The sequence below is a fragment of the Ambystoma mexicanum genome, chromosome 5q (genome assembly GCF_040938575.1).
Source record: "Ambystoma mexicanum isolate Mex_15411 chromosome 5q, UKY_AmexF1_1, whole genome shotgun sequence".
In the NCBI taxonomy this organism is placed as follows: Eukaryota; Metazoa; Chordata; class Amphibia; order Caudata; family Ambystomatidae; genus Ambystoma; species Ambystoma mexicanum.
Window position 1 is genome coordinate 972,699,917 of NC_090933.1, and position 14,124 is coordinate 972,714,040.

General features: G+C 40.0%; 1 protein-coding gene across 2 annotated transcripts in view; it reads right to left on the minus strand.

Moving 5' to 3' along the window:
* ANGPT1 (angiopoietin 1) overlaps positions 1-14,124 on the minus strand; it is a 1,129,183-nt gene that overhangs the window by 122,031 nt on the left and 993,028 nt on the right. The gene's annotated exons all lie outside the window — the stretch shown is intronic.

Below are 14,124 nucleotides of genomic sequence, written 5' to 3' on the forward strand. Positions count from 1 at the left end.
CTGAAAGGGAATTAAAAGCGTTTCCAGCATATTTCTCATTCATTGCCAGCACATATCAAAGCAATTTGGGCCTGTGATTTCAAAACTCCTATCTGTTTTCTGTTGTCTAAGCTTGCTGGATTGAACTGATTACATTGATTGCATTTCTGAGAACTGTGTGCTTTCCTCCCATTTCCTTGCATTGCATAAAGAGGGGGGGAGTGAATAGCCAGAGAAAAGTGATTACATTGTTTGGTTGAAATCATATTGAGTATTTTCTGTACTGCATTCATTGAATATTGCATCCACCTGAGCTTACATAAAGAATCCTCTACCACATTATACTTTTGTTCCTATTTACCAGTGTGCTATCTTATCCATTTCATGTCAACTCATTAGTGATTATGAAGAAGTGTGCTAGTGCCAGATTCTCCATTGTTAATCTTTAACATATCAGATTAAGGGTGATATTCAAGTATTAATTTATTATAAAGTGTGATATATCTATTTTAAATTATCAAATAAACCTTTTAAACTTGCAAAACAGAACTACTTCTTGGCTCAGTGGGGTCAGGGGGATTCCAAGAGAGGGGTGTTATATAGGGGTAGTCATCCAGAACGCATGAACTGGACCTAAAGATATATCAATAAGGGTTTTCATTCAGTATTATAGACTAGGCGTTGACTTAGCTGTAGTGTTGAATTGAATCCTCTTACACTACTGTGTCCAGTAACCAGAAGGGGCCCTTCCAAATCCAGTCTGAGGTGCAGTCCAGATTGACCAGAACCGCCTTGCTGATCCAATCCCGCTAGAGGTGCCCTGCTGCCGGTAGACCAGATCCAATTCATTGACCAGAGCTGATGGTCCAATTTAATACATTTTTCTGTGTTAACAGGAAGAACAGTGACCCGCAGTATATCTGCATTGTATTATCCTATCTCAACCTATCCCATCTTTAATTCAGAACTCCAGTATTGTCAGAATCCTTGTTATGCTGATTGTCTCATCTGTGTTCCAAAACCATAACTCCCTAGTGATTCTGAATAACTAAAGTAAATCCCCGGAAGAAGTAGAGTATCCACAACGGGACCGGACGGGTTACGCTGATCACGTGACTGTAAGATCCATATGTGGCATTCTCTTTTTCATAGTCATAATATAGTGTAATCAAACCCATCTGTCATTTTCAAAAGCAAATTTCTGTTTTCATTTTCGAGCCTATTTTGCAAAAACGCATCTCACTAAAACCTCTATAACACCTTCAATTTTAAAGATAGAAACGAAATTTCAACTCTCACTGATACCTAACATCCTTTGCTATATCCACAAGTATTTGACCCATTTTTCTTCAATTTGAATATCGCATAGTAAAAGTTTGCCGCAAATTTGCAAAATTCACAAGTTTACACGTATCATTTCCCCATTTTAAGATGTTTTTCCATCCCATCCTGATCTGAAGTGTGTATTGTTGTTTATGTTATAGCTCATGTATGTTAGGACCTGATTAGTGTTGCTTTCTTTAGAACTTGTCTCCATTTAAGTATTTTTGCACCCTTTTGCAGTATTTCACAAAGCCGTTTTCACCTGTCATTTTCAAAGTGTTATTTGCCAAAATAAGTTTTTCACTCTTGTTCGGGAGGGAGGATTACCCCAATAAACGTTAGACCTTGTCTTGTACTCCTGAATACCTGCTGATTACTCACATTGGTGTAGGATTGCTCCTTTGTATTTAAACAAAATTTTGAAGGGGGAAATAGTAACCTAAACACTATCTGTGCACAAAACAAAACTGTTCTCTTTCCTGTGTTTCTATTCTGCATTAGTATACGTGAATTCAATTGCTTTGCTTATTTTTGAATTTAATTGTCACCCGTTAGGTGATTGCTGCCCCATATATATATATATTAAACTTATGTGTGATTTGAATAAATAAATAAATAAATATTTACCTTTACAAACTAGCCTGACCCCTGGTTCAGTGTGACCTGGGGGGTATTTTGAGAAGGGTGTGATATGAGTGGTATATCATTCAGAATATTGAACTTATAGACAAAAATAAATAAGTGTTTCATTGTGCACTACATGCTGAGACGTGGGTGTGTGCCCGATTGAAATCCCTTACAGCTGGCACCTCTACACTTCAGGTTGAGGAAGTCAACATTTATTTTTTGTCTTTGATTCTTCTCTCGACATACAAGATTTTTAAATTTGCTTCATATCAAAAAAGCATATCTCACGTTATTCAAAGGTCTTGGCACAAACCTGTTAGGATTAGTTTAACCTGTAGAATGTCATGCACTGAAATGTATCGGAACAATAATTGAATAGTTTATAAACTGCTCTTCAAATAGATAATACATTATTTGCACTCATGGCAGGAAAAACTGAATATTTCCCCATATTCTGACAAGTTTGTGTTTTGGATATTCCATGAAAGAACGTTTTCATTCAATGAAACATACATAAATATTAAATATAATGTTGTGCATGATGGCTCTTTGGACTGAACTGGAAGGTTTGATAGACAAGAAAAAATCCATCACAAACAAGATTTACAGTCAAAAGGTGGACTGTATTCCTATGGAACACATGCCACCTTTCTTGAACATAGGATAAGCAAACCTCACTATATTAGAATGTGTATCAATTCTGATACCATTTAATTGATCACATACCAACTATCTTTACTCCTTTCTCATTAGCATGACTTCAACCTACAGTGTCAGAATCAAATCTTTGGCCCTCATTACGAGTTTGGCTGTAGCCATGGAGCTTTTAGCTCCATGGCTGCCACCAAACCGGGCTTGTTTTCCGCGTTCCTACAATGAGGAATAACCGGGTCATTCCAACATTGGAGGACCCGATAATTCCTCCTTGCAGGAACCATTCCCCATTCTCATTTGAGCCCCCATAAGGATCAATGGGAATGGGATGGAGGTAACAATGGGCAGGTTACATCTGGCTCGTTGTTACCTCCTCCTTCTCCTCGCGGGACTCGGAAAGCACGCCTGGTTTTACCAGGCGTGCAATCCGGGTCCCGCGATGGGAAGCTTGTAATCGTCCTGACGGAATGAAGGGGACCGATCCCGTACCGGCCCCCTTTATTCCATCAGCGCCAGCCTCGTAATGAGTCCTATATATGTAAAACACGTAGGTATGTTTTCGTACTCAGCTGATGCATTTTATCAGTGTTAGGTTTCCCGCTGCTGTCCAAGTGGCAAAGTCCGCCTCTGTGAGCCCTTCCAATTCAACAACAGCTATAATTTTAACAAACAGAATGATCATGGTTTTACAAAGTCACCTTCGCCTTCCACTATCGCAAAAATTCCGAATAATTTCAATTTATTTGTTTCAACCCCCACCTTTCTTCACACAGGGCACAGCGGTTCCAGTGTCAATAAACAGTTCATTACTGGCTCAGCCTTTCAGTCTCTAAAGAGCGAAATGCTGTAGGACAAATGCCTCCTCACAAGCTAAAACTGAACATAGGCAATGTAGTTATGCTACTACGCAGTATTAAGACATCACAGGGACGCTTCAACGGAAGTATCTTGACAATTATGTGTCTACAAAGGCACATCATAGAGGCCGGAGTAATTAATGGAAATTAGATTTTGTTCTTATACTGCGCATACCTCTCATTCCATCTGATACAAATATGCCTTTCAAATTCAAAATAAGACACACACCTATATGTTTAGCCTTTTCAATGACCAATAATAATTCACAGTGTTCTACGCCCCCTTCCTGGAAGTGATCAGAGGTGACCATTAATAAGTCACTCCAAAACAAAAATAGAAACTGGAGGGAAAATATCACACCCAGTTAAACAACCCCTCTGAGGTTACTTCATTCACTCAACATGTTTCATTCCTTCTTCTAGATTAAAAACTACTGTAGGAAATTCTTCAGGGGGTTGCTATCTCTTATTTCCCTTCTCTATAATCACTCGGTCATGATATCTGGTCTAGTTTAGTCCATTGATCTCTTTTGCTTGGTAGATCCGGGTATAATAAATGGCAGAAGACCCGATGTTTTCTTCTGAAACGACATTTACCTACATATAACTTGACATGTGTGCTACATTGTAAATATGCTCTCAAGTGCTTAGTACTTCTCGTTACCATTACATTTTAATTGTGTTTCCTTGTTGCTCTCTGTTCATCACTGTTGATAATTGCCAACAGTAGGTGATTTATATATACAATTTGTCCCCTCCCACCCAAACCTCAGCTTCTCTCTCTTATAGCTTTGCCATTGGCATACAGCAGAACTAGGTTACATATTACATCACACAGACTAACATCCTTAATTCAGAACAGTGATTTGTGGAAGAAAAGACAAGCACACATTTGTAGAGGTGGAGTCATGTACACCCACCTACAGCTCCTCCCCCAAGTTGTCTATATGTTGGGAACCGGAAATGATGTCAGGTGCAGTTACAGTGAGAATGCCAATAGCACAAAGAACCTTCGAGACAAGGTACCCATTGAGAAGTCCCTATATAAGTTCACAAAGAAATGGTGCATGTCTGGCTGGTTGCCAGAAGAAATGTGCATTTGAACAAGGAAGGAGACTAATGACGTCATGCAAAGTAAGAACTGACACACCCAGAAAAGATGAATGAGGTGAAAGAACATAAACATTCTCTAAGATCTGAAGAGGAGCTGATAAAGATGAGCAACCTTTTGGGCTCGAGATGAAGATGCTCATGCTATAGACACAATGAAGAAATTGCAAAGTCATTTTACATTCTACAGATGAAAAAATGCAAGCAGACAAAGTAATCATAAGGCTGGTTATGTAGCAAATTAGATTGCAGCGATGCGCCAATGTATACATATAGGAATCCACAGAACCTGGATGTTCCACGATGCACTTTAGCAAGGCTTGAAACCCCACAGTTGGAAAGGATTTCAGTGTGTGACGCAGTTGGAAATTACTGATGGCGAGGATGTATTTCGAGGCCCAGCAGCAAGAAGACGAGGCCACAGTGAGTTGAACGCCTGTCAAAAAGGGCTACAATTAATTTGAGAAAAAAACAAACTTCTGTTTGAAACGGAGTGAAAAAAAAAATACTGGGCCACGCTGCACAGAAACCAGAAGACAGAATGATGCCACACTCCGTTTATTTCTCAGCCGCAAGCAGCTTTTGCAAGGCCAAGTTCAAAGCATTAATTGACTGGCAGACTGTAGGAGTGATGATAGATGTTAGACTAATTGGTTGGGAGAAAAGACCACGCCAACCCTTAATGCACCTGGAATGGTAACCTGCATGCTGCTAGCATGTGGAATATTCCAAAGGAGTACAAAAGTGCCAAACCAATCATAGAGGGTCACGTAGTAAAGAGCCCTATCGTTTGTGTAACCAATCCATCGTTGTGTATTTAGTGACAATGATGATGACCATTATTTTGAGATGGGATTAGTTGACCACCTAAGATACCCAATCATAACCTCTGGCTATATAGAACATATACTTAGATGTTCCCTGAAAGCCAACCACCGTTACTCGTAGGTTTTTGTAGTTTGCCACTTAGTGTGAAGTACTGTTTTTTTTTCAAATGTGTTGAGATTGTGCTGTGCGACGTCGGATGATGTCTGTTGTATTCCCTGTTTTAAACAATTGATAATAAAACAGAAAGCAGTTTTGCCAACTTCCTTAGTCATTTTGATTATTGATGTTTGAGTAACTTCTGCATCCCCATCCACCTCTAAGTATTGCTACTTTGGCTTAAAGGGCTCTAGGTATATGAGTTCACATTGCTTAGTGCATTCAATGGAGCTCCTGGAAACATTTTAGCTTGTACTTGGGTGTCTTTAAATGTGGTAAGGAGCTTATGTCTCAAGTTCGTATGGATATGGGTTCAGTGTCTTCACGTACTCTGTATTTCAGGATATATTGTCGGTGCCTGATGGAGGATGAGATTGGAACAACAATCATAAAACCGTTCTACACTTATAGCCATATTGTCTCTGTGGCAAACAAAAGAATAGTTCTATACTTACTCTATTGTCAGTCTAGGATCGTGTGGTTCCTAAAGTTAATGGATCACTGCACAGTGCCTGGGTCTCGCCAGTAGTGTAGGTGCCCCAATGCTGGCCTTGTGGTCTCAATGCATCTAGTTCTGTAGAGAGTGAGGGAACAAAGGGACTCTAAACATTAGCAGTGTGCCTTAGTGGCTTATGGAAAATCTCTGTCTTATTGCACTAATATTCTGATGCTTAGTATTGGTATAGTTACCTGATGTAGTAGTAGGTCCAGCTATCGATTAGCATGCAGCCTACAATTCCTGGTGTCCCCCGAGCTCTACCAACATAATGTCAGTAATCTCACGGGAGGAATAGGACATAGTTGTCCTGGATTATAAAGTGTGTGTATCCACAATTCCACACAGTAAGTTACAAGACTTTAAAGTGGGTTATATTTCTTTCAAAATTAGATTCAGGCACAACTTAGAGGAAGGCAAAATGAACTACCGCCTAATCTACTCTACAATTCTAACCAATCAATGTGCTCATTCAAACCCTGTTCTACACTTTTGGTTATGAAAATCAACTGTTGTTCTTTAACAAACAGTTTATTGTTGTCATTGTTCTTGTCATCGCTTGTTTTTAATTGGAACAAGACTGTCCATTGGATTTGCTCTACTGTATGAAATTCTGCTATCCAGTGTATTACAAATGGTGCATTCAGAACCGGATTCCTTATGCAACTTTTATGTTCTATAATTCTGGTTTTGATCTTTCTTTCTGTTTTGCCTATATAATGTTTATGGCAAGGGCACCAAATACCATAAATCACCATTTTTGAGTTGCAATTCATGAATCCGGTTTGTCTGCAGGGTTTGGCAAGCTCAATATCCACTTCTGTAATTTCTGTAATTTTCATTGTTTGTGCGCAGCATACACATTTACCACAAGCAAAATGTCTCTGTAGTGGTGGAATGCCCCATGTTTCTGTCAGTGTTATACATTTTTGCGTTCTTATGTTTACATCGTTATGAGTGATCTGATCTTCAAGATTCTTACTTCCCTTGAAGGCTATTAACGTTTTACTGACTGAGGCTTTACCTTTCTCCATGACCCTCCAATGTTTATTGATGATATTTTTGATTGACTTTGATATATAACTATAGGTGTTGAAAAACACCAGCTTCACATCTTTCCTCTTGGTGGATCATTGTTCTTTGTACTATAGTAGAGATTTCCGGTTATTATTGGATGCTCTTTCGAGTGCTTTGGCTCGTAGATCGCTCTGGTACCCTCTCTTGTGAAGCTTAGCCCTTAATTCATTGGCTTCTTTCTTGAAGTCCATTTTTGTTTAGTGCTGTTTCTTCTTAAACAAAGGAATTGTCCCAATGGTAAGTTCTATGGTACATGACGTGGATGGAAACTGCCCTAATGTAGTAATGAATTATGATCCATTGGTTTGTGAAACGGTTTCACAAAAAGTTTATTTGTGTTTTCATCAACTGTGATGGTGATGTCAAGGAAGTTCAAATCTTTATCGCTGTAGTTATGGGTAAATTTAAGAAGTCTGTCCTGATGGTTAATCCATTCGGAGAATTCATTGGCTTCGGCCTCACTCTCCTTCCACACCACTAGCAGGTGATCTATACAGCATCTCCACAGCTGTACATGTTGCTATCATGGGTTATCAACAGTTAGGATTTTGTTTATTTGTAATGTTTCCACGTACAGATTGGCTACACTCAGTGCCAATGGCCGTAACCTGTATCTGTCGTTAGAATGATCCATTAAAGTGGAAGAAGTTTTCAGGAAGCACCATTTCTGTGTACCATAGGATAAAGGAGACTGGTGTCGATATTGCACTTTGTTCTAATAATAGACCTTCTTCCAGCATATTTAATGAGGCTCTTTGAGGAATGCTCGTACATAGAGTTACTACATTTAGGCCTAATAGAAGTTCTTTTGTAGAGTTTAATGGTGTTCCTTCTATTTCCTCCTATTTCCTCGATGATCTGTGTAGTATATGTAAGATGCCATTTTGCATACCAGTGGTTGAAGAAATACATCTGCAAATACGACACAGGAACCTACGTCCCCCTCCTGCAATGATCACTGGTCATTCCAGTATTTATGAAGGGAGACAGAAGTGACCCTATGAATTACTGACCGATATTGACTTTTAAGATATGCTAGAACAGTGTTTGCTAAGCCCTGAACGGCTAGCATATTCTATACTTTTTCATTATAAGCATCACAATAGATCACTCTTACATTTTACTCTTTAAGCAACTTTAACATCTGGTTTGAGACATGAAACACTTGGTTCATTATGAATTCAAAGTCACAAACAACTATTGAGGTGCCTCACAGACTCTGTTCATCACCCACTTGTTACAATCGTCTGCTCTGGCCACCATCTAACTATGGCACTAGCATGGCCATAACCTGGGGTGAACCTTGCCATTCACCTTTCAATGAAAGGGGCCAGCTCCTATACATGCATGATAGGCAAATCCCCTGTGGCCTACCTTCGGCACTGGACAGTTCTCAACACAATGGAACTTCAAAGCTGGTCTAACAACCAAACAAGTGAACTGCTTATTACAGACCAATACAAAATGGTCCTTAAACCCTTCAATCAGTAGCTAACTTTAGCCTTTGAGTCCAGTTCATGTCCACACTCAGCAAAATGAAGAACGACCATGCACCCGAGCCTAAGTGGCCACATCAACCTGACCTAATAAACAAGCGCTCCTTCAACGGCTCAGGAACCTTTAGGTCCAGAACCTCTGTGGTAAAAATGCTCTCTAAGATAAACGTATCGCATCAGCACATCACCCACAAACTTATATGTGAATTCTGAAAACCAGCAGCATGCAGCAACAATAGACTTTGAGTCAATTTTACGTACACTCACTGAATCCGTCTGACAAAATTACCAACAGTCATCATTGTCAACTATTATCAACCGGGCTGATTAATGAAGTAACACTGAGCATAGACATCATTTGAAACACCTGCAAAAGCCTCTGAAGGACCATCTATTGACCATAAGCTCTAGACAATGATATTTCTATAGACAGGGCATGCAAAGACCTGTTTTACTGTGACTGATTGTGGGAAAGCAATGAACAGGAATCATACAGATTCTCATTCTCTTTCATCACCTATAATAAAATTGGACAGCTAATATCTGAGGAGGGACTCGGGGTGTCTGACCCACCCTGCAATTAATATTCACCTCATCAACTCCACTGAACCACGTTATGATATTACTCGTTGGATGAAATGGGGAAGGACTTACATGTATCCATATGTGTCTCGGGAGGATCGTTCAAGGGAAAAGCGCTCGCCTTTGGAGTAGAACGCTGCGGAGCAACACAGGTTCTATCCCTGGGTCCGTGCTTAGAAACCTCTCGGTATTAACCGTGTTATAAATAACCAATTATAATAACAATTCCTGCTGACAGGACATCACCACACAAGAATCATACAGATATACATCCATGTAACAAACTAGGGCAAGTATATGTGAGAGGGGCATGCAGTCCCTGGAGCCCTCTACTAAGACTTTCCACCTCACATATCCATGTAGGAGAGGAATAAGGCCTACAACTGACCAAACCACCAAGTTTGAAAGCACAGAAGGGAATCACAAAGACATTCTTATATCAATTCAATAACACTTAGAGGTTGACATTTGGGGTGACCTGATAGGAACACACTCGCCACTCACCGCAAACACATTTCAGAGCACTCGCTGAAGAGTTTAAGATGATGAGGCTGACAATTTTAAATACATTTCAAACAAGCACACATGCATCATCTCAAAAATCCTGGACAGGTAGGAAATGGATGGGGAAGGCCTGTAGGTGCCCAACCACCCCTTTCAGTACTATTCACATAACTTATCTCACAGAGCTACCATAATATTGCTCCTACAGCCAAGAATATAATCAATTTGCCATCATCAAGTAAGGTAAATGGCTATGGTCAACTTTATGAATCGCACAAAACACACGGCACGTAGCAACCACGACCCCTATTATAAGGTCACACAGCATATGCAGTAGAACATGAGACATACTCCTCACGAATGCAGTTCAATGTTTAAAATGATTGAGCTGGAGCTTGCATTTGTACTCCACGCTTGGAAATGTCAACAGCACTGTTGAACTTGGAACAGGTTGGAACTTTTAATGACATCTCGTGTGCTACACCAGCAGTTGAGGTAAAGCGTAAGCACATGATGACATGTCGGAATTTAAACACTTTAACCCACTTGAAATCTATTCTAAAGGATTATGAAATCAGTGTCCCTCGAGGTTGTAACTGAATTGCACCACTGGCTTGCGAGTACATTTAAATGTAAGGAGTTTAGGGTTTTTTGACCATCTTGGAAATCTTAGAAGATGTATTTTTTTTAGGTGGCCGATTCTCAGAGTTCACAGATTACATTATTCTCAAAGGCCATGCACATAAACAAATAATGCACTGTCTTCACCCTAGAATATATAAGAATCTAGCTTGAGAGACAGACATGCATGTTTAAATGCACTATAGACACATGTTTGATTTTGGACCACCTTTGACTGTGACAGGCCTCAAAAGATCATCATTTGAAATGTTAACTAAATAAATGCATTTCTTAGCATTTTAAAGGAATAGAAAGTATTTCAGGAAAGTGGAAGTTCAAACAATGAACACAAATGCACAGAATGGTCGGGAATGACTTTTTATGCATTGCATATTTCCCTACACTTGTTCTAAACTTGCACGGAAAATCCGAAATTACACATTCTAGCCCCCTTTATAAACGCGCACAGCCTTTTTTTGTTCTTTTCGCATAAGCGACACACTTGCACATTCTTTATATTTTGACATATCAAGTCTTGCCCATAATGTTATACTGCAGCGATTTTGGATGATGATATCCTGGATAAGAGAGCACCTGGAGACCATGAAGATGGAAGCGGTGTGCTGTATACATCTACACAAAGTAACATAATGTAAGCTGGAGATGTGATCAGTTCTTGTGTGCCCAGCCTTTCTTGCAAACCTTCCATCACTGTACACAACTATATTGTCAATCTAAACCATATTTGGAGGATTTTTGTATGCAATTGGAACAACTGTATTTGTGGCATTAACCAGTGCATGCTTTACACAGATTGACTGAGCACTGCATATTGTGGGCCAGCATAGGCATTGCATGTAGGCAAGACATGTAAAAAGCACATACTTCGCTGGGAAGGAGCAGAGCGCTGTGAACTGGGGATGCACCCAGGGCATTGCAAAGAAAGTGTGGGGGTCCCCGATGAGTGTTCATGGGTCTGGGGAGCAGGCGGTGGGCTGATCCCTGCAGAAGGCCATGTGGGGTTGAATGGGATGATTAGCGATTTGTGAGATGTTCTTTGAATATTTCTCATATCAGGTCTTCATTATGGATAAGGACAAAGAAGATTACGCAGCATCTTCACTATCCATAGTTCTTAGCACAAAGAGAGTTATGTGGCCCTCTACAGTACATTATTCATGCAATAACAAGTGTGTAATTCTTTTTATTGCATTACCAACTAGAAGTCAATGATTTAACATGTGAAGTACAATGAAACAAATATAAATTTAAAATGGATGACAGTGGAAGCAAAATGGTAGTGTGACAAGTGCCCTGAAAAAGACAGTTGGCATTAGAGTGTTGATAGGGTAGGGCAAGGCCCGCTCCCATATTTATTGACACCCTTCCAGGAAACTGCCTAGCATGACCCAGATATGGCCGCTGTGGCTGTGAGCAGCTACAGAGAGAGCACAGTGGAGACAGCCCGCTTCACCAAGACAAGGTGATTGATGATGTGTTGCAAACAAGTCACACAATCCTAACATTTCCTGTGGAGTTTGCATACGCGGTGCTCAAACACCCCTGTGAATGAGCTTCAAATAAATGGCTGTCATTTATGTGAAAATAACACCACTGGAAATGACCCCTTGACATGCCACATTCCTGTTTTTTTTTTCAAACTCAATTGGTAATTAAGAAAAACAAATTTGTATAGTTCAGCAAATCAGGCTGACTCATTTTACTGTGTTAGACATGTATTGGTTTTACATTCTAGGACTTCACTTATAATAGAGTTGCTGTCTGTAGTGAATTGTTTACAATACTTTCTGAAGCTTTTCCAAGAAGGTGATGGTATTCCTTTGCAAGACATTTTCAGAAATAATTTACCCTATGAAGAAAGGAACTTACATTTTTAACATTTTCAAGTTGGCTGCAAGAAACATCCATTCATTAGCAATAGCCCGTAACACTGTGGGCCAGATTCACAAAGTGTTTTTCTCTGGGATGCACCCATGTGCAGGCCCACTGGCATGCAGGCCCACTGTCCTTTAGATGGTTAGTTCCTATAGTACAGAAAGCATTTTGCACTGTATTCGCTCTAAGACACAAATTGCCATAGGGCAAACACATAGTCATGCAATTTTGTTTTGTTTTGTTTTTACAGCAGGGCAGTGTATTCCATTGTACAAATACCATTCCTTATTAGTAGTAGGAAAAACATTGCTCTGGTAAATTGATAGATTTTCTTGCCCCAAAAGGGGGATTTGTTTTCCTAATGCAAAATAGTACTTGCACTGGAGCAAAGTTTCAATAATAAAAGATGTGATGCTGCCCTTTGAATACATTTCTCCATAACCTTAGAGATCCCTTAGTGAGGCCATCACAAGCAAAGTGGTGTGTTTACAAGCTGCCCAACACATGCTGCATTCCCAGTAGGCCGTATGCAGATTGAAACCATTTTTCCAGGTTTATAAATTGAGAACCATTGAGTAGGTAATAATATCATGGTTACATGTGATTTTATCAAATCCAAAATAACTAAATACCATAACAACGAATTCCAAAATAACACATTCCTTTTTCGTTGGTTTGTGGGGGTGTGGGGCCAAGCCCCCCCTTTTGTTTGTTCCTAATTATTTTCCCCACCTCCAAAATCACTATTACCACTACCAAACCCTTTTTATTTTTTTTACAAATTCGTTATTTTGGAATTCGTTATTTTCGGTTCATTGTAATGGTATTAGTTATTTTGTAATTCGTTATAATCACTGCATACCGATCGCCATGCGTGCCACCAAATGAAAAGACTGTGTTATTAAGCGCTCTATACAATTATTATCTTCATACTCCTACCATTGATATTGGAAATAAAATTTGTCTTACAGATGGACATTTACATGTTTCACAGTATTCTAAACGGCTTTGAAGATATTGGGACTCATTATTAGTCTGCTTGTATATAGTAAAAGTGGCGTAAATTCCAGTAACTGGCAATTTACCGTTCCGGCAAAGTACAAGTTGGCGCTGATAATATTGGCAATGGTATAGCCGCCAACTTGTACTTTGCCGGAACGGTAAAAGTGCCAGTGACTGGAATTTACGCCACTTTTACTATATACAAGCAGACTAATAATGAGTCCCAATATCTTCAAAGCCGTTTAGAATACTGTGAAATATGTAAATGTCCATCTGTAAGACAAATTTTATTTCCAATATCAATGATAGGAGTATGAAGATAATAATTGTATAGAGCGCTTAATAACACAGTCTTTTCATTTGGTAGCACGCATGGCTATTCGTATGCAGTGATTATAACGAATTCCAAAATAACTAATACCATTACAATGAACAGAAAATAACGAATTCCAAAATAACAAATTATTATCCTGCAACTTGCAACATGTAACAACCTTCACCACAATGCCCTCAAAACACCCTCCCCATGACCCACCCTCAAACACCCCAGCAGGATCTGACTGTCAATTCCTGCCCCTATTGATTTTGGGGGCCTTCTCCTATTCCTTGGCAGTTAGGTGGCGCAGTGAGCAGCATTTTGGGGCGCTGGGTAGGGAGCCCTCTGTGGGGGTCAGAGAGTTGGATGGCTCAGACCCCTATGCTGGGATGTATGGCAGGGTTAGCTGTCTGGCCTGGTTGAGTGAATCAGCAGATGCCGAGGATGCATCTGTGTGTTCACACACTCGCTGTCCCAGTATCACCAAGGCTGCGGTGGCATGGCCGTGTTACAGGGTAATCCTGCAGGTACACCCTTGCAGGCAGTCCTGCGTGGCCTGCATTTCATGCAGCTGCTTGCCCACAAGTGTATGCATGGCTG